We start from the raw sequence: 20,130 nt of genomic DNA, 5'->3' as shown, positions 1-20,130 counted from the left end.
GACGATGAATTTGTCCGTGTTGACGACCACGACGTCTACAAGACCCCAAGCGCCAACTTGGTCATGGCTGCCAATGATCTAGCCTAGCTCGAGTAGACACCCAAGGTCGCCAAGGTCACCGCCATATTCAAAGCGGTGCACTGCTAGGTCAACGAGATCCGCCAGGATCAGAGACCTTCATACTCGACGAGCTAGATTCATCAATCCGCCACCCCAAGATCTAATCGCCGCCCCAATAGAAGCCATTTCGTTGACCAGAATTGTGATGATGGACAACCCCTCTAGGAGGGAGCTAGGGGGTACCGCATTGGCTACCCTCGTCAACACGACCACGCGGTCGAGCAAGATGTCTAAGCGCACATCAACAATCTTCGAGACGCGCGACGTCATATCGACGGGTGCTGTTTCTCTCGCCATGAAGCAGAAGTACACTAGCGTTAAGAGTACGAGCAAGAATTCAAAAATCTGGATGCTGCCCTCCAGCCACTTAGCACTGGCAATGCTGTAGATCACGACAGTGATGATCCCAAAGGGCCTCGAGCATTCACAAGGGCACTTCAAACACTCTAGTGACCCTGTGGTTTCAAAATCACTAGGGTCGGGCCCTATGAGGGATGGATGAACCCCACATAGTGGCTATAGGCTTACGCCACTGCTGTGCGAGCCGCTAGGGGAGATACCAGCATCATGGTGAACTATCTTCTCGTCATGCTCACGACAACTATGATGAATTGGTTCATAAGCCTTGCCCTAGACTTCATCGGATCTTGGAAAGAGTTGAACAAGGTCTTCACCAACAACTACATGGCTACGTGCACTCGGCCGGGCACCAAGCATGATCTGAACCACATCTACCAGAAGTCGTTCGAGCTCCTCCGTAGCTATATCAGACGCTTTTCCGAGATGAAGAATTCTATTCCCAACATCACGGAAGTTGAGGTTATCAGTATCACCGCCTTCGTCCGAGAACTCCATCACCGTGACCTCCACTCGAAGCTCAATCGCAAGCCGCCTAAGGGGATTGGCGAGATGATTACGACCACCGATCAGTACACCGACGCTGACGAGGCCAAAGTACGCTTCAACAAGGATGTAGGCACTCATCGCCCAACTCACTGTAGTGACGCGCAACCCGACGACCAACGCCACAGGGATCACCGCTACAACGACCGCAGTCACCATTGGGACAGTGGTCGTGATCGGCTAGAAGGGTCCAAATGTGGTCAATATCACCGCCGCCAACCAGACCACATCATCACCGCCGTTGATGAACCTCGCGCCAAGCGCAACTACAATGAGTAGTATAAGAAGATCCTCGAAGGCCCATGCCCCCTCCATAAGAATAGCAAGCATAAGATGAAGGACTGCCTCGGCTTGGCTAAGGAATTCCAAGCTAAAAAGCCGAACTACGACAATAATGACATAGCCAGAGGCCACCGACTACCTGGGGACAATGACAATGCCTTCTAGGATCATGACAAAGTGGTCGCCACTATCTTTGGGGGCCTCGCCACCACCGAGAGCAGAAGAGATCGAAAGCTCACCACCCGCTGGGTGCTCGCCATCAACATAGAAGATGCCATTACCAACCCTAGCTATCGCCCCTAGTCTCAGGTCCCCATCCCCTTCAGTAGGGTCGACTAGTGCGCTAACATCCCTTATATATGGCATTTTCTCCTCGTTCTTGACGCAACCGTTAGGAAAGTACTCATCGATGGCGGAAGTGCTCTGAACCCTAAAGGAGCTAGGGCTTGGGATAGGAGACCTCACCCTCCGACTCCTTCTGGGGTGTGGTACCTAGCAGGACATCCAAACCACTTGGAGAGATCACCCTCACAGTATAGTTCGCCATGGCTAGCAATTACCGCGTCGAGCACATCAACTTCTATGTCGTCGACTTCAACACCGCCTACCACGCCATACTTGGTCGGCTAGCTCTAGCCAAGTTCATGGCCATACCACACTATGCCTATCTGCTACTAAAGATGCCTTCGCCTATAGGAGTCCTGGCCCTACGAGCCAACCTCTCTATCGCCTACACCTATGAGACAGAGTCTCACCCTCGTCGAAGCCACCGACCTCTACATCCAGATGATTAGCGTGGTCACCGATGCCAAGACGGTGCCCACCGATGACTTGGAGATCCTAGCGCTAGAGCCTTCGTGTGCCTCTACCAAGTCCAAGGAAACTAAGGAGGTCGGCCTCAGCCTCGATGACCCCTCTAAGACCGTCAAGATTGGGGCTCACCTCGACCCCAAATAGGAAAGCACGCTCATCTCCTTCCTACATGCCAACACCGACATGTTTGCTTGGAAACCTGCAGACATGCCAAGGGTACCATGGGAGAAGATCGAGCACTCCTTGAATGTCTCGCTGACCGCCAAACTGATCAAGCAGAAACTTTGACGATAAGGAGGCTATTAGGGTAGAAATAAAATGGCTCTTAGCTGCTAGATTTATTAAAAAAGTGTATCATCCTGAGTGGTTAACAAACCCTATTCTTGTTCAAAAAAGAATAAAGAATGAAGAATATGTGTTGATTACACCGATCTCAACAAACACTACCCTAAAGACCCCTTCGGTCTACTTTGGATAGATGAGGTTGTAGACTCCACCGCCTACTATGAACTGCTCTCCTTCCTTGACTGTTACTCTGGCTATCACCTGATATCCCTTATGGAGGACGACCAGATCAAGACGTCGTTCATCATGCCTTTTGGTGTGTATTGCTATACCACCATGTCCTTCAGACTCAAGAACGCCAGGGCGACCTACCAAAGGGCCATCCAGATGTGCCTAGATAAAAAAACATCTACAACATCGAAGCATACATTAATGATGTGGTCGTCAAGTCCAAGACCATCGATAATCTCATCACCGACCTTGAAGAAACGTTCGCCAACCTAAAAAGATACAGATGGAAGTTGAACCCTTCAAAGTGCATCTTTGGAGTTCCATCCAGCATACTCCTGGGCTACATCGTCAGTGCCCATGGCATCGAGCCCAACCCCGACAAAGTCTCCGCCATCACCAACATGAAATGGCCAACTTGCGTAAAGGATATACAAAAGCTCACAGGGTGAATGGCTACTCTCAACCGCTTTATATCGCGCCTCGGTGAAAAGGGACTACCATTCTTCAAACTCCTCAAGGCCTCCGAGCGCTTCTCCTGGTTGGAGGAGGTAGATATAGCTTTTGAGCAACTCAAGTTGTTTCTAACAAAGCCTCCGATCATGATGGCGCCTCGACTAGACGAAACCCTATTGATCTACATTGTCGCCACTTCTTGTGTCGCTAGCACAGCTATCGTCGTCGAGCACAAGGAAGCCAGACACACCTATAAGGTGCAACGTCTGGTCTACTTCATCAGCGAGGTCCTTAATAAGTCCAAAACTTGTTATCCTCAAGTTCAAAAACTGTTATACGCCATGCTAGTCATGTCACGCAAACTCCGCCATTACTTCTATTATTACAAGATTGCCATAGTCACCGAGTTCCCTCTGGTGGACATCCTCTGCAACAAAGAGGCCAACAGCTGTATCATCAAGTGGGCTATCGAGCTCGACACTTACTCCATTGAATTCAGAAGCAGACCTACCATCAAGTCATTGGCGCTCACCGACTTCGTCGCTGAGTGGATCGAGATACAAGAGCCCATCCTCGCTGCTTGCCCTGAGCACTAGGTGATGTACTTTGATGGTGCCCTCAACATCAACGGTGTTGGTGCTGGCACTTTATTCATCGCGCCGACCAAGGACAAGCTCTGATACGGTCTCCAAATTCATTTTCTAGCCTCCAACAACGCCGCCAAATATGAAGCATGTCTCCACAGACTCCATATAGCCATCGAGCTTGGCGTCAAACGCCTCATGGTATTTGGAGACTCCACTCTAGTCATCAACCAACTCAACAAAGACTAGTCTTGTTCTAGTGAGAAGATGGATGCATATTATGCCAAAATCAGGAAACTCGAAGGGAAGTTTTACGGTATCGAGTACCAGCACGTGGTACGAGATCAAAATCAGCTCGCCGACCACCTATCTAAGATAGGCTATTCTCGCATCGTGATTCCACCTGGGGTCTTTGTTCAAGACCTCTTTATGCCATCCATTAAGGAAGAGAAGGAAGTTCAAGACCCCCCCCCCCCCGCTAAGCAGTTGGTACTTATAGTACCTTCGTCGATCGCTGACTGGAGGGAACAGTTCATCAAGTACCACACCAGCACCGACATACCCACCGCTAAGACTGAAACTGAATGCCTAATCCATCGAAGCAAGCATTACATGTTCATAGATGGGAACTTGATGAGAAAAAGTGCCAAGGAAGGAATACTGCAGAAATACATCACCCAAGAAGAGGGAGTGAAACTACTTCTCGAAATTCACTCTGGTTCATGTGGCAATCACGTGGCCTCGAGAAACCTGGTTCGCAAAGCTTTTCGAGCTGGTTTTTATTGGCCCACGGCCATCGCCGATGCAAAAGACCTTGTCCAACGTTGTGAAGGATGTCAATTCTTCACCAAGTAGATACACGTGCCGGCGTAGGAATTGTAGACCATCCTAGCTTCTTGGCCTTTTGCATGCTAGGGACTAGACAAGATTGGACCTTTCAAGCCAGCGCTAGGTGGTTTTCGGTACATGTACATCGCCATTGACAAGTTCTCCAAGTGGATCGAATACAAACCGCTTGTTTCGGCCACTACAAAGAAGGTAGTCGAGCTCTTTGAAGATATCATCCACCGAACAATATTATCACCGACCTCAGAACTACATTCACTGGTCATCATTTTTGGGACTTCTATGAAGACCAATGCATCTCTGTCAAATACGTCTCTGTTGCCCATCCTAGAGCCAACGGCCAGGTCGAATGGGCGAACGGCATGATCCTTGATGCCCTCAAAAAGAGGCTATGTCAGAAAGAGGAAAAGCATCCGAGCAGATGGCTCAAAGAGCTCCTAGCTGTGGTCTGGAGACTGTGCACTCAAGCTAGTTGTAGTACTGATGTGTCTCCGTACTTTTTGGTCTATGGCTCAGAAGCCATACTTCCAGCGGACATTGCCTTCCGAGCACCTAGGGTGGAACATTATAATGAAGAGCAAGCTGTAGCTATTCGGACAGAGAACATCGATAGGGCCAAAGAAGAACGCATGATCACTTGCATCCACACAACCAAATACTTAGAAGGCTTGCAAAGATACTACATCCACAACATCAAATGTTGTTCATTTGCTGTCAGCGACCTCGTTCTCTGTAGAAAATAGAAAACCAAAGGGATGCACAAGCTCTCCTCCCCCTAGGAAGGGCCTTACATGGTCAAAGAGGTTACCCAACCAGGGTCTTACCGGCTATGTGACTTGGACGGAATTGATATCCCCAATTCATGGCACATCGGGCACCTTATATGTTTCTATCCTTGAAACGCTCTAGATATGTACTCTCCACTCCATAATGAATGAAGTTTTTGTCGCCATAATTTGTCTCCATTATTTCTCCATTACGGTTTAATCTCCATTTGCAGTCGCTAGCTCTAAGCTACTCCTTAACAAACTCCAATACGTGATCTCCGTGAACGCTCCGCCATGTTTCTCCATATCTCCAAGATATTTCGCCAATCACCGAGCAACACACATTCTACACTGTGTTCTTTGGAGAAAACCCAGTCTTTGATCTCTCCCTACACGTGCTATGGGCTCTGCGCTCTACATTATGGGTGGTCGCTGCAGTTTCTCGGTCATGCCTGTTCCTCCTACACATGCACGGGCTCCACGCTCGATGTTATGGAATACGGGCTAGCCAAGGCCAAGAGCCCAGTAACGAACTAACTATTTAAACGCTACTTATACCATGTATAATTGCGTTAGGGTTAACACTACATCTATTTTTCACCGAAAAACTGGCAAACTGCATAAACATGCACATGTCACTTTACAATATTTATACATAGACATAAATGTTTGTTTATGCCCTCGCGCATTTAACTATCCTCTCTAGCTATTACATATTACTCTCCGAGTAGGTCATTGGGCTTGGTCGTCACCATCCACCTCATCGAACAGGTCGACATCGCCGGCCAGCTTCTTCATCATGTCCTCCACCTCATCTTCCAGTTGCTGCTGCTTCGTCGCACCAGTCCCTCTAGTGAATCTAGTCCCTATCGCTTGAAGATCGATGGTAGGGTAATGAGACTGGACCATTGCCAGGGCATGGGTCACGGCGGAGACAGTGGCGTCTTGGTTGAAGCTCTTGAAGTTCTCCTACGCCGCCTTGCATCTGTCGATGATGGTGTTTGGATGAGGCGGCCTATCATCGGGCTAAGGAGCTGCCTCCATGTCGATGCAGTTAAGCACTGACCTAACTCTGGCCGCCATGGAGTCAAGTTTTCACCTCTGGGTTTGTGCCTCCAGCTCTAGCACGTTGAATTATGCCTTGGTCCTTCGGTGGTATTCTATAGGCACCAAAAGGATCTGTCAAACGAAGAAATCGCTTCGGCTATAACTTCGACCATGAACTACTAACCTTTCAGCTCCTTGGCCAGTTTCTCTACTCACCTAGACGCCTTCCCCTTCTCCTCCTGGAGCTAACTGACGACCTGACGCAACTGGTCGAGCTCCGCATCTTGCTCTACAAAAGTGACGATCGTAAGCAACATTAAAGCTGTTTGGTAATACAGAACTAGTCCACAAATCCACAGTACCTTTTTCTGCTCGAAGAGGCTTCTCAGCTGCTCAGAGCTGTGTTCCAGCTGCTCAGAGTAGCCCCACAACTGCTTGGACATGGTCGCCAGCTGCTCGGATAAAGCCCCCTTTTGGTATTCCAGATCCCACGTGTTAGATTCGACAAGATCCCGCTCGCGCTGGGCCCTCTGGACATTTTTCTCCATAAGCTTCACCGCCTCTTTTAGCTCTGCGTTCTCCTTGGTGAGGGGCTCTATCCTCTTTATCAGCTGCCACCGTTGTTTGGCAGTTCATGTTATGCCCTACAAAAGCATCAAGATTATTAAGAACTCCAATCTCCAACATGAAAGATGAACATTGATGATGCAATACTATCCTTGATCTGCTTCATGGCTATGGAAAGGGTGGACTCTAGCCTCCTCACCTCCCTGGTGGTGTCCTCCTCTTCCATGACCACCACTTCATCACCTCACTTGTGGAGGATCCGAACGGCTTGAGGTCGTGCTTCCTCACGCTCGATCTCTTCCACCTCGTCCTCTTCCTCCATAGCTAGTGGCACCACCTAGGGGCTCGGTGGCTGCACAACATATTCGACCACACCCTCCGATGTCTCTAGGAATGCCGCCTGCTCCTCTAGCACCACTAGTTTCTCCACCCTAGACTCCGACATGATGTTGGCAACTCTAGCATCCACCTCCAAAGACCCAGCGGCTCCCGACGTTGGCCCAAGCATCGCCATCGACTCGTCCACTATCATCGCCAACTGTTCTCTGCCACCAAGTCCATCAACAGTGGCAGTCGACTCCTCCACAGGCCATCGAGCACCCGAGGACTCTAGGACAGGGTCTGTCGGCATTACCTCTGCACTTGGACCAGCCCTTGGCTGTTTGCCAGTCTCAACGGATGGATTCAAATCATCTAGATGCTTTGCTCTGCATTAGATTAGCTTGTCAATCACTGCAACTATAAGGATGCGACAGCAAAATGAATTCAAGGCAAGGATACTTACATGTTGGCCTCCTGGTACACTGTTCTAAACCGTCACTGCCTCCTTGAGCCCCTAGGCATGGCTCTGAGATCAACCCATGTGCCCTAGGCTAAAGGTCTCATGGCCCTCACCGTCGGCCTCTCCTCTGCCCGTTGCTCGGGGAGTCCCTTCGCCTGCTACTCAGGGACTTCCTTCATCTGTTGCTCGAGGACTCCCTCTCCTCCTTTTGACTGCACCTCCACATGCATGTTGCGCGACAACACCTTAGTGCTCGGAGGAGGAGCTACTGGAGCCCATCATTGTCCGACCACTTGAACATCGCCGCACTCTGTGTCCGAGTGGTCTAATCGTCGCCAAGCGAGATGCTGCCTAGCTTGTGGGGAGCTACACCCACCATCTTCCTCTTCTTCTAGGCTGGCTCATCTATCGCCACCCTTTTCCCTAGACTTTCTCTGACACAGGGGGGGACTCTCCGTCTGACCAGTGCCTGCGCCTCTAGACTTCGATGAGGCACTAACGGCACCTTCCTCCGGCTAAGTAGTTGGCCGAGCATCCACTACCTTTGGCCAATCGCTCCTTGGCATGTTCGAGAAGTACGCCGCTCGTTCCTGCGAATGGATCTTTCCACAAGTGAATCCGTTCACTGCTCGACAATGGTATAGGATAAAAAGCTTTAGGAACAAATAGTTGAGACTTTTACCTGAGGAGGCGGGTTCATGCAGTTGAAGGCTCTCGTCTGCCCTGACATGCTAAATAAGGCATTTGGAGTTAATAGTTTGGCTCCTTGGCGTATTATAGCGTCCCTCGATAGTCTCTCTGTCCTCTCTCAGGTGTCGTCAGTGTCCCCCTTGAAGTCAAAACCCGCATGGGCCCTCTCCTTGTAGGGCTGGACATGGCGCACTATGAAGCTCACTGCCACCAGTCCATCGTTCATCTTTACACCCTTTATCAGGCTAAGGAGCCCCCTCACCTGATCCATATCAGCACTGCTCAGCTTCTCTGACCAGCACTTCTGGTTCTTTGGAATGTGGTTGATGTCACAGCGGATGGCAAGATGGCTCTGCTTCATGTAGAACCACCTGGTGTTCCACCCCTTCAACAAGGTGTTTAGTAGTACAGTGATGTACTCGCCCGCCATCCTATCGCAGAGTTGTAGATACACACCACCGACCACTCTAGAACCGCCGCCACCCTTCTTCTTCAGCCAGAATAGGTGTCAGATGAGGTTGAAGTAGGGGAGAATTCCAAGATACGCCTCGCAGAAATGGATAAAAATATAGATGCGCAAGATGGTGTTTGGATGGAGATTGCACAGACTCACTCCCCAGAACTCCAACAAACCCCCCAAGAAAGGATGAATGGAAAATCCTAACCCACTCCAAAAATAATCTTCAAATACTACGGCTTCATCGGTATGCGGCATCGGGAAGGGCTCACCGTTGGTCAGCCACCATCTGGTGGTGACATGATTAGGAAGAATGCCCGCCCCACCATCCTGTTGATCTCTGCCTCCCCCATGAGCGATGGCACCCACTCATTGTCACGGCTGGCCCTAGCGGCCGCCTTCTTCAGGTTTCTAACTCCCCTCTTCGGTGCCATCTCTCAGATTTGGTTTAGGATTGGCAGTGAAAACGTGTGTGAATATGAATCGGGAAGCACAAGGGCTAAGGAGGAAGACAAAGTGGCAAAGTGGTAAAGGTGGGAGCACGGAGTGCGGTGGCGCAATTATAAAGCACTCCCCCCACTTTTTGCATTCAAGAGTTTTTGGGAAACCGCTCCACGATTTGTGCCTCTTTGAATTCTCCGAAGTGGTATGATGGGCCGTTACCTGGGCTTCTGCGTAGCTGCAGCCCATATCGCCCATTTTTTGCCGTAATTTGTTACTACTCACCGAATATTCGCTGACTTCTCCGCAATCCATTAAGGCTCAGTAACTCCTACTGTACAGCCATTACTCCGATTTTTTCTCCAAGGTTTCCACTAGTGGCTCAGGGACTACGTCAATCACTACGACTTGGTTCCTCACCACACTAGGGACTTTCTTTTGTTCACTGTTGTTTCTGACCCTAGCATCACTATTGCGTTTTCATCTACTCGGTTTGTACTTCAATTTTTTAAGTTCTAAATACAAGTTATATTTTATTTTTGTTTATAAAAACTATTTTTCATGCCAAACGATTAAATCTACCCGTATATTTCCTTGTCGGGATTTTCATTGGCACCTTAATACGAGTTTAAACTCTAACACCCAAGAAACCTGCCTTGATAAATTCTCTTAGACCTTAATCTAGGTGCTAAGTGAGCTCATAACACCAGAGGTGTTACACACACACACTCTCTCTCTATGGGTAGGGGGTATCTCTTACCTCATTCCCAACTGTTAACGCCTCTTGGACACACTAAGATTTAGAGGTGCTGGGATATGTCTATATCGGTGATGATAATGGTCTTGATGTCATCGCCCCTTCTAGATTAGTTGTAGCTTCTTAGTATGTGTAGCCAGCTCGTTAAAGTAATGAGGAAGATAGAGAGATGATAGGAGGAGAGTGGGGACATGGAACTGATAGTTGGAAACCAAATGTGAGGGCCACATGATCGCAAGGTCCACATCTCACATATTGTATTAGTTAAAGAATTGTGGTTACCAAGTTCAGGGTAGTAAAAATACATTTCTGAAAGTATCGAGACTTAAATTAGAATGTGGAACAAGTTTAAGGATTGCTAATGAAATTTATTCACTGTCTCTTGTATTTTGGGCCATATCAACGCACAATCAGCATGCCACATGGACAGTTCAACATAGATGTTGAAGATTTAGACTTGACATGGTACAGTTTATCAAGATAAGGGTGTCAAGATGCACTTTTAGAGTAAAACGATCTAAATAAGAAAATGGGTCAAAGTTCAAAAACCACTAATAAAATTGTTCCAAAGTGTAAGTGTAATGAGAAAATGACAACATCCATGGTATATGGAAAGGGGTCGTTAGATTATACTCTTTTACATAGCTTTTTGAATGTTTGCCATAGATACATTTTATCAGGAAAAAACTTATTTATGCGCATAACAGTCATGACTTAGGTCCTATTCAAATTCACTAGCAACCAATAGTTAGCTAGCTCATTGTTCATAAATTAATATTGACATGTTGTTGATGGGATCCAATAGCTTAACTATTGATGCATTTATAGTTTGTCTATAATATCCTTTCTTTTCTACTTGTCATTGGCGAGGCACATGGATAGAGATAATTAGGAGGGTAAAATGACTTTTTTGCAATCCATTAGCTAGGTTAAAATAGATAGTGAGATACTCTTTTTGCCTTTTCTACATATTGTATTAGTTATGTCCTAAATGGCTAAGTCACATTTCTATCTTTGTTGACAACATATAACTTTTTGTTTTGGTATATAGTTCACTTGTTATAAACTGCATGAATTTTTTAAGATTAATAGTCAAACTTAAGAATGTTTGATTAAGAATAAATTTAATATGCATATATAAAAATGGAGGAAGTAGCTACTCCATTCATTCCAAATTATAACACATTTTGTTTTTTAGATACTTTTTTAAATATATACCTAGATATAGTATATATTTAAGTGTATAGCAAAAGCTATGTATCTAAAAAAACTAAAATATCTTATAATTTGGAATGGTAAGAGTATTTACTAGGTGTTCAGTTAAATATTACTCCATGTATTCTAAATTATAAGTTGTTCTCGTTTGTTTAGATACATAATTTTTATTATGTTTTTAGACATAACATATATTATATATTGTTTTTATAAGAGTTCAAATGATTTATAATTTTAAATGGAAGGAGTAGCTAGCTACAGTATGTGTAACACCCTCGGTGTTACACCCTAAATCATCTACTAAGACACATCATGAGCATCATATTTATGTGTTAGTGCATGTGATGGAGTGCATAGATGAAGCATTGCAATAAAAACAATCAATAAAAGTGTTAAACAAAAAGTTACTCCATAACTCATACAATTAACAAGTAGGGTTGTAAACCAATTTTTATTGAACAAAAACACTATAGAACATACATGTGACACTTAAATAAAGTTTGAAATATGAACTTTGTAGATGACAGTGAAATACTTGCTGTTGAAAAATGATATTACTAACTAATATTTCTACTAGCCTAGAAATTGCAAATTGAAATCAAGTTTAGCTCAAAAACTTAGAAAAATTTCCAAGTTTCTCAACAGCTAGACATTGCTATGTTTAGCAAATTATTTTGAAAGATTGAATTAAGGGGTGGTGTAGTGTTATAGCTGGATTTAGTAGTCTCACATACCATCTTAAGTGTAGCTAAGACCGTTTAGGTTTTGTAGCAGCGGTTTAGTCGCGGTGGGAGCTTTAAAAACCATGCACAACACGTCCTCGGCCTGTTTCCCCGAGTGGGCACGGTCATCGCTCCTAGGGGCACGACGTCATCGTGTCGGTGTGTCTTGAGCATGCCCACATACTTTCCTTGCTCGGCTAGCCTTGCCAGCCAGTCAGTCCATCGGGGGCACTGCGGTGTTGGGGTCGTTGCTACTGCTCGCATGGCCGTGCGGCGCTGCCCCTGTCCCACGCGCTGCCGCGCTGCCAGCTTGTCGTGCGTCATGATGAAGCCGCTGCCATCGTGTCATCCTTGCACTATGCCTCTAGCTTGGTTGAATGCCGCGCGCACGTGGTCATGCGTGCTGTCGCCATGCAATTGATGGCACTGCAGCGCGCGGGCCACGCCGGTCGCAAACATGCGCACCTGTTTACTAGCGCCTGGACTTGGGTCTCCATGGTCATGCCAACCACATCTAGCCAAGGCACGCACACGCCGAGCCACTAGTCGTACCCCACCACCACCTCTCAGTTTCTCATCTCTCTGTCGTCGTCGAGCCGCGCCCACGTGTGAGCCAAAGAGCAGTCACCTCTACTCAATTTCACCCGTCTACACCTTCGTCCTCCCTTCTTCTCGTCGCCTGACCCCACACAGCCATGATGACGCCCCGGCCAAGCGCCAATTTGGCTCCTTTCCACTGACATGTCATTAAGGCCGTGCCTCGACCATGACCGAGGGTGGACCACCATTCCTCCACCCGAGCCTAATTACTTGCGCCACTACATTCGCCTTGCTCTCCTCTAAGCCCTGCGTACCCCAGTCCAGTCGCTATCGCCTCTACTCCACCACTGACATGACCATGCCACTACGGTACGCTGCTGCACGGTTTGGCCACATGCGGCCAGCCTCCCTCCATCGCTCTCCGCTCCAACCCTCACTACGACTTGGCTTATGGTTGTCCCTTGATGCTCTCACGGTAGTGGGTTGGGACCATAGCAGCTCTAGTTCATCAGGGCAGCTGTGCCACCATCATGGCCGGCCACACGCTGCCGTAGCCATCTCCAGCTCATCCCATAGGCCCATGTCATTGCTAGTGTAGGTAGTGGAACCCTAGATGAGTGTCGGCTCGATCGAAGGGTCAGAGTGGACGGCTGGTGGCCGGCATAGCTTCTCCATGCCGTCGCTCGCCGCGCCACCATGCGTGGGGTCACTAGGGGGTGCGTGGGAAAAATTTTACAATTCTAGCAGGTTAAGGGAGAGTAGCTTTGAGTGATAGGACTTCGGTGTAGTTTGGGAAGAATCCGAGGTGCTGGCCACAAAAGTGCCTCGCGCGGGCTCTCTATCTCTATCATCGGTCGGACTACGTTGTGTGGGCTAGGTTAGTGGGCAGTGTGTGCGCATGCGCTACACCGTGCGTGTGGGCCATGCAGAGAGATTCGTTTTTTGTTTTCATAAGGAATTAGAAATAGTTTTCTAATTTAATTTCTGAGCTGATATTTGGTAATTAATATAAAATCATGTAGGTGTCCAAAAATTATGAAACAAATTTTGTTAGGTTTCTAAAATTGTGCTCTATCTGTTGGTGTATTTAGTTCATATTTATATATGTTGACATTAGGGGCTATTAAATCAATTGAGGATGCTTAATAATATTAAGTTACTTATTGTAGGAATTCTTGTGGTAAATTGGTGATAGCTTTAGTCCTAAAAATTTTGTAGTAGTTTTATTGTATTATTTTGTGCTCACTATAATTTTTTTTGCTTTAGAATAGACTAAGCATTAGGGTAGTTAAATGCTTTTTGTTTCAATATACATTAAATCATCAATAGAAATAAAGATATATCCTTTATTTGTAAAGCTAGGTGTTTGTTAGTTGAACCCAACACTTTGCTTCATAAAGATGATAGTTACCTTAGTACCTTGGTCATTAGACCTAGCTTAGTAGCTTAGTATGTGTATTCTTAGTCTAAGAGTTATTGTTGCCTAAATGCTAAGTGTTGCATCATCATCGCATGCATGTAGAGAACGAGTTGGCGGAGATCGTGACCACCGGTGATCATGAGTTAGAGGAGATCATCGAGGAGTATGAGGAGGAGATTCTCGTGTAGGAGGAGGTCCTAGAGTCGCCACTGACTGACTCAGCTGACACCGCGCCTGCCCAAGGCAAGCCCTGGTGCATAACCTCTATTTTATAATTCACTGTATATATATGTGTTGTGCATTTACGTTACATAAATTTTATAGAAACCACATGCATAGATATATCTATCCTAAGAGTCTTACTAGTGTAGGTTCAAGTAGATGCTATGCTTAGGTCATCGGTAGCGTGAGTAACGTGCCGTTGCTCACAATAGGGGATTATTATTACTCTCATAATAAAATGATGAAAGGAAAAATGGAGACAGGGTAGGGATATGGTATGAGTATTGGTGGGTGTAATAGGTTGTGTCTAGTGGCCAATGGGGCTTATCTTGGTTATACTATTTTCCCTTTTCATGTCGATTAAGGACCGTCCATTGCTGTGGATGATAGTCAGGCCACAGACTTATTATCCTGAGCACATACTTGCTTATGGGAGCGGGAAGGCTCGTTACGCTCTTTGTCATGGGTTCCAGCTCTTTTTAGATCGACTGATTAGAGGCAGGGAAAGGTGGAGGTCTAAGCACCATATTGAGACCGGTCTCAAGTGTGAGGGCTTGGAGTCTAAGTTTGGACGGGGACCTAGACCCCGTCATAGGAGTGGAATGGGTTGGTCTTGTTTGTGCCTAGGGTACAAACAGAGCATGTGTTTCGGGGTACCTAGCTAAGATACATTGGTTCATGAATCCCCATTTCTATGAGATGGTACGACTTGGCTATGGTCTAGCACCATAGTAAGAACTGGAAAATAAAATATGGTGAAATGGTTCTGATTGCTTAACCCTTGCTTGCAAGTAGAACATGTGCTTACCTAGAATGGTTAGCTAATGAAGTAATCATGACTGCTAATAAAACTTAACCCTAAGGACATACTATTAGTAATGCTCTTTGTAAACAAAGGAAAACAATAAAACCATATTGCCTATCATATCTTTGAGAGTCGGGAAACTATTCCCACTAGTCGGATAAGTCTTGTGACTACATTGTGTACTTAGGGTTTATTTTACCCATGTTGTAGGTGCAGCTTGAGGAGTAGCACTTATGTGGAGGATTTTTTTGGTGGGCACAGATGGATCCTTATATCGTTTCCACTAGATGTTTATTTTTATTCCACTATTTAATTATCGCACTCTAAACTCTAGTATTGTAATAAATAATTTCCAAGAACTCTTGTTGTATGAAATAGACTAAGTGTTGTAAGCTCGAACTCATTATTGGATCCTAGAGGTAAAACATGGATTGTTTCGAGTTCTCCCTTAGGGTGGGCTCGACGGAACTGTCCGATGTAGCTAACTTTCGGAGTGCTTAGTGTCTAGTGGAAGACGAGCGTCTCCGAAAGCATGTTATTTTGGGTGGTTCTGCCACAGTATGCCTATAGTAAATAGGAGTTTGGTCTTGGCTTGGACTTATTGTTGGTATTTATTAACATTTCACTTGTTCACATAGCCACCTAATGTTTGTTGACATTTCTTAACATTACTTTTACTAAGTTGTGATCCCTATCAATGATGCCAGAAATGTTTGTTGGTACTTTCTAGCGTCACTTCTAGAATAACATTAAGAAGTACATTGATATTTTATTGTGACTTAGAAATAATGCAAATATGTATATAAAGAGATCTGTAAGTGCATAGATAATATATCATTATAGCATTTCACCCAGAAGTATTTTAGGTATCGTTATTTATATTTTACCATAGGGAAGGACTAGCAGATGGAATATATTGTTGACTTATACATATGATGGAGAGATAAACCATAACCAAGCTTCCACTCATAACAAGGGTAAGTCATAGGGTAGGATAAATATATGATAAATGATCATTGATAATTAATAGTTGAACACTCAGAGTACTCCTTTCTATGGCATTAGCATGACTAAGTAGATAAAATAGAGAAATAATTCCTAAGTCATTCTTAATTACAAGTCAAAGCATACTATGATTAGTGTAATTATACTTAATAATCATGGCTAAGATCAACTCCATATCTACGCATAAGGGATATTACTAAGGAAGATTAGGAACAGAGCTTGACTTTCTTCGCAACTAGATCCTACTTGACCTATATTCGGGGAGTGGACTATAGAGAACTCAACGAGAGTGTCACACTCGCGATCTACCACATGGCCCGGAATATAGGGTGCATCCATAGATAAACAACGTATAAGCACCGCGCTTACACAATATCGACCACTCACCCCGTGTGCTTTAGAGCGAGCACTATATGAACTTATGCTTGAACATATAGATAAATTAATTATACTAAACATATAATCAAAGTAAATAATGAACATGATAACTAGAAACATGAATAATACTAAGAACAATGTCAAAACAATTGTAGCAAACATATGAATAATTAAAGTTACAAAAAAGGATACAAGGAACTATGAAAGGATCAAGATGCCAAGAGGAGGGGGTGAATAAAGCTAATTATAAATTCTTTGCAATAATTAAGTCCTACACTTAGTCCACTTTACCCCTTGTGCCTAGAATGTGATTCTATTGATCTACCGCACAAAAGTTTAGCACCCTAAGTTCCAATCCAACTCTAGCATGACAATTCTAGGAATGTAAAGACAAAAAATGAATTGCTCGGATGTAAATGCTTAAAGTAAAGAGATGAAAAGGAATGCGGCGATATTTTGTCGAGGTATCAGAGAGTCGTCACTCCCCACTAGTCCTCGTTGGAGCATCCACGCAAGGGTGTAGCTCCCCCTTGATCCGTGCAAGGATCAAGTGCTCTCTACAGGTTGATTCTTTGACACTCCGACATGGTGAATCACCCACAACCGATCACAACTTGAGTTGGGTCATCCACAAGCTTTGCCAGATGATCACCAAACTCCCAATCACCACCAAGCCATCTAGGTGATGGTGATTACCAAGAGTAACAAGCACAAACTCTCACTTGACCACAACAAGCCTAATAAGAAGGGTGGATGCACACTTGCTACTCTCCTTGCACTAATAAGGCCTTAATCTTGGATTCTCAAATCTCAATCACCTCACTAGGCTCTTGCTCTCCTTTGCACTCTCAAGGATGTTTTCTTAGCTGAACAAATGGGTAAGAGACCTCCCTTGGATGAGTGGAGTAAGTATTTATACCCCCTCATTCAAAACATAATGTTTGGAGGCCGAGTCATCACTCTGCGGGGTGACCAGACGCTCCGGTCAGGGCAACCGGATGCTCTAGTCAGTTATCCCTACCTCGCCATTAAGTTCTAATCAGACTCTAACCAGCATCTGGTCAGCACTGATCGGACTCTGACCTGTGTCCGATCAGTCATTTGACCCTCCATTCACTTCCAACTCAAAATCATATATGAATGAAGTTTTCTCCAATTGATCTTAGGGCTACTCCTGAGCTACCTAGTGCTAGATTTAACAAGTGTGCACCACACCTAACCCACTAGACTCACCTAGGTCAAGCTACTAGTCCATACCCCCCTTAATAGTACGGCCAAAGGAAAAAACAAAGTTCTAAACTACTCTAAGTATCTCTTCAACACCAAACGACACTTAGAACTAGTCCATCATTAACCTTGTTGTCCATCCTTTAAAAACTAAAATGATTTCCATCATCAGGGGCATGACCACCATGATTTTCCAATCAATTGCCATTACCATGACCTAACTTAATTGCCTCTATAAAACACATGTTAGTCATAGTAATCTCGCATTGTCATTAATCACCAAAACCCAACTAGGGGCCTAGATGCTTTCAATCTCCCCATTTTTGGTAATTGATGACAACACAACCTTGAGTTTATAAAACAAACAAGTGAGGTTTCCAATGTACTTGGTTCATATAAGCTTTTGACAATAAGAGCAAAGGAGTTAGGCATGCTTATATGACCCAAGCCAACATGGTGTACTCAATAGATATGAATTAAGCAAGAGTACATAAAGTAAAGCTCATTTGAATTGGAGTAAAACGCGGAAGCAAAGCAAATGAGCATAACCAAGTGACATGACATATATATAAATCAAAGTAGAGAGCACACATGTCACATAAGTATCACCACCATAAGTATGTAATGCAATGCATGAAGGTAAACATGAATGCATAATGTATCACACATAAAGAGCCAAAAGAAATGAATCATAAGCTCCCCCTAGATGTACCGCTCCCCCTAGATCTAACATACTTGATCCCTCTCCCCCTTTGGCATCAAGCACCAAAACCTAAGGGTCGGATGGCAGGACTGGGCAGTCAAGTCAGGCGCTGAGGTGCGGTGAGAAATCTAGAACTGAGCAGCAGCATCCTCTGACCAAGAGCTCTAAGCGGTCTAACCCTTTGTCGTTGGAAGTGAAGGTGAAGCGGTTTGGGTCTTCTTAGGAATTGGTGCGGCCTGTGACTCTGGAAGTATCACTATAGGAGGTGGCTCTAATGATGCAACAAACAACAGGAGCATCTTAGTAGTCCTAGTAACTGGAGCAACTATGGTAGGTATAGGGACTCGCAACTCTAGCGGTGTAGGCTGCCCTGTAAGCTCACAAAAAGTAGCACCAAGGCTCATGAAGACTAGGGTGTCAGTCACAAGCACTGAAGAACTCTAAGGCAGAGTGAAGCCCGTAATAATAGGAGTGAAGTGAGGACCCTAGGCTGTCACTAGCAAAGCAAACCACTGGGACACCTGCTCTATAGGTGAAGCAAACTAAGTAGCTGGTTGTCCCTGACTCTAAAGCCCACTGGGTTGTATAGCTGGAGTCACTGAAGTGGTGGCAGGCTAGCCGATCTGAGGTGTAGGCTATGGAGGAGCCGCCCCGATAGCAGTAAAGACATGCTGTATAAAACCAAGTAACTAATGCTAGATCATAAGCTACTGCTACTACATGGTCTACTGCTGCCTCTAGAACTCGTCCTATCGAGCCTGAACTTGTGCAAGTGTAGCTACGGTCTCCTATGCCTGGTGTGCCTGGTCTAGCCTCATCTGCTCAAGTACTACAAGAAGTGCTGGATCTATCTGTGGTGACTATGGTGGAGCTGAGCTAGAGCCACTGGCCTCTCTATCGTGTGGTCGAGGAGGCATCTGAGGAATAGACTGATAGTCATCATCAGAGCTATCACTAGGGTCACTCTTGACCACACCCTCATGCTGAGCATCTAGCTCCTCCTCCTCTATCATTGCAATGTCTCTAATGATCTCATCCTACTAGGCTGCTATCTCTAGGACCTCTAGGCGATGGCTTGGCTCGTGAGGTGTCCTCGCACTACTATGGCAGAGCATCTGAGTCATGTTATATGGAGGGAACTCTATAGTAGCACCTATATACTCTGCCATCATCTTAGGAGATTTCTATGTAACTACCTTGTGAATCAAGAAAGTAATCCAGTGAGCAAAAGGCAGCTGACGATGAGCTCTGAAACCCTCTACAAGTGTGTCCTCCATCTCTAAAAGTATGACATCCCAAATGTCAAATACGGTCTGTTGCACTAGAGAGTTCACTAACCACAACTGAATGCAAGTCAAACCCTCGTGATTACTCATCCATAAGAGCAGAGTCCTCCTCATAATAGCATCAAGAAGCTGAGCTATAGGAGTAAGGTCTCATGGTGTCTTGCTCGACCCCTCGCCAAATGGCTCTATGAAGCATGGTCTGACAAGGTCTGTAGGAGGCACAAGACTACCGTGAGGATGTCTAGGAGGCTCTGTCTGACCATAGCAAACCTTGTAAAGGTGAATGGATGACTCTGGAATCCTGAGAATCTCTCTGACCCTCGAGCTCTAGAGCCTGTAGTCACGGCCTCTGAATGCAAAGTATAGGAATTTGTGCCTTGGGTCAATCCAAAGTAAAGAGTAGAACTCATGGACCCATGATGGAACATAGCGGCCAGTCCATCCTAGAAGGTCTATCAACCCTAGCAAATATGAGAGGAGAGGGCAGATCTGCTCACTTGCTGCTACAACAAGTGACTCTATGGAGCAAACTCTTTGAGATCTAAAAGCAACTCCATTGTTTAGATAAGCATTGTAGAAATCC

The sequence above is a fragment of the Miscanthus floridulus genome, chromosome 2 (assembly GCF_019320115.1).
Source record: "Miscanthus floridulus cultivar M001 chromosome 2, ASM1932011v1, whole genome shotgun sequence".
Lineage (NCBI taxonomy): Eukaryota > Viridiplantae > Streptophyta > Magnoliopsida > Poales > Poaceae > Miscanthus > Miscanthus floridulus.
Note: the sequence above shows the minus strand (reverse complement) of the source record.